Raw genomic sequence first — 2,293 nt, 5'->3', positions numbered from 1 at the left:
AAACATGCAGGGTTAGAGTGCTTTAAATATGCAGGGTTAGAGTGCTTTAAATATGCAGGGTTAGAGTGCTTAAATATGCAGGGTTAGAGTGCTTTAAACATGCAGGGTTAGAGTGCTGTAAATATGCAGGGTTAGAGTGCTTTAAACATGCAGGGTTAGAGTGCTTTAAATATGCAGGGTTAGAGTGCTTTAAATATGCAGGGTTAGAGTGCTTTAAACATGCAGGGTTAGAGTGCTTTAAATATGCAGGGTTAGAGTGCTTTAAATATGCAGGGTTAGAGTGCTTTAAATATGCAGGGTTAGAGTGCTTTAAACATGCAGGGTTAGAGTGCTTTAAACATGCAGGGTTAGAGTGCTTTAAATATGCAGGGTTAGAGTGCTTTAAATATGCAGGGTTAGAGTGCTTTAAACATGCAGGGTTAGAGTGCTGTAAATATGCAGGGTTAGAGTGCTTTAAACTGCAGGGTTAGAGTGCTTTAAATATGCAGGGTTAGAGTGCTTTAAACATGCAGGGTTAGAGTGCTTTAAATATGCAGGGTTAGAGTGCTTTAAATATGCAGGGTTAGAGTGCTTTAAACATGCAGGGTTAGAGTGCTGTAAATATGCAGGGTTAGAGTGCTTTAAACATGCAGGGTTAGAGTGCTTTAAATATGCAGGGTTAGAGTGCTTTAAACATGCAGGGTTAGAGTGCTGTAAATATGCAGGGTTAGGGTGCTGTAAATATGCAGGGTTAGAGTGCTGTAAATATGCAGGGTTAGAGTGCTTTAAACATGCAGGGTTAGAGTGCTTTAAATATGCAGGGTTAGAGTGCTTTAAATATGCAGGGTTAGAGTGCTTTAAATATGCAGGGTTAGAGTGCTTTAAACATGCAGGGTTAGAGTGCTTTAAATATGCAGGGTTAGAGTGCTTTAAATATGCAGGGTTAGAGTGCTTTAAACATGCAGGGTTAGAGTGCTGTAAATATGCAGGGTTAGAGTGCTTTAAATATGCAGGGTTAGAGTGCTTTAAACATGCAGGGTTAGAGTGCTGTAAATATGCAGGGTTAGAGTGCTTTAAACATGCAGGGTTAGAGTGCTTTAAACATGCAGGGTTAGAGTGCTTTAAATATGCAGGGTTAGAGTGCTTTAAATATGCAGGGTTAGAGTGCTTTAAACATGCAGGGTTAGAGTGCTTTAAATATGCAGGGTTAGAGTGCTTTAAATATGCAGGGTTAGAGTGCTTTAAACATGCAGGGTTAGAGTTAGGCCCGCCAAGTCCTGGAGGGGCTGTAATGATTCAACTACAATACTACAGTTAAAAACATCTACCTTTGCAGTTTTCACTCATTCCAACAATTTCATAACAAAAAACATCCCAAAACATCCAAACTTTCATCATGTGATTCATGCAAAATCACAAAAAAAGGTCCTGGAGGGACAAAAAGAACAATAAGAATGAGAAAGAGTGTGTGCGTGTTACTGTGTGTTACAGTGTGTGAGTGTGTGCATGTGTCTGTGTGTGTGTGTGTTACAGTGTGTGCATGTGTCTGTGTGTGTGATACTGTGTGTTACAGTGTGTGTGTGTGTGTCTGTGTGTGTGTGTGTGTGTGTGTGTCTGTGTGTGTGATACTGTGTGTTACAGTGTGTGTGTGTTACAGTGTGTGTGTGTGTCAGTGTGTGTGTGTCTGTGTGTGTGTGTGTGTGTGTTACAGTGTGTGCATGTGTCTGTGTGTGTGATACGTGTGTTACAGTGGTGTGGTGGTGTCTGTGTGTGTGTGTGTCTGTGTGTGTGTTACAGTGTGCATGTTACTGTGTGTGTGTGTGTGTGTTAGTGTGCGTGTTACTGTGTGTGTGTGTGTGTGTGTGTGTGTGTGGTACAGTGTGTGCATGTGTTGTGTGTGTGTGTGTTACAGTGTGGCATGTCTCTCTGTGTGTGTGTGTGTGTGTGGTGGTGTGTGTGGGTCTCCTGCAGAGTCCCACAGTCTCCTCCAGTCCTCTCTGATAAACAGGACTCTGGATCTGGTCCAGCCTCCTGAAGCTCTTTGTTCTGTGTTCTGACAGTTTGGACTCAAACTGATCTCGGTCCCTCGGCTCAGACGACTTCCAGGATTCTCCAGGATCCTGCAGATTATTCCAGGACCTCTCTGATATCTTTTCAAGGCAAGTGGCTGCAGCAGACGCAGCCAGAAACCAACGAAACCAGAAAATCTCCAGCGACCGAAGAACAACCCACACGACCAACACTGAAGCGTCCAATCAGAGAGCTCCATTCTCTGTTGCCATGCTGATTATTCCAGTTCCATTCACACCTTGTT

The sequence above is a fragment of the Micropterus salmoides genome, unplaced genomic scaffold (genome assembly GCF_014851395.1).
Source record: "Micropterus salmoides isolate LMB-PRFRI ecotype aquatic unplaced genomic scaffold, ASM1485139v1 Ms_hic_scaffold_21, whole genome shotgun sequence".
Taxonomy (NCBI): Eukaryota; Metazoa; Chordata; class Actinopteri; order Centrarchiformes; family Centrarchidae; genus Micropterus; species Micropterus salmoides.
The sequence above is the reverse complement of the archived record's forward strand: the minus strand, read 5'-3'. Positions refer to the sequence as shown.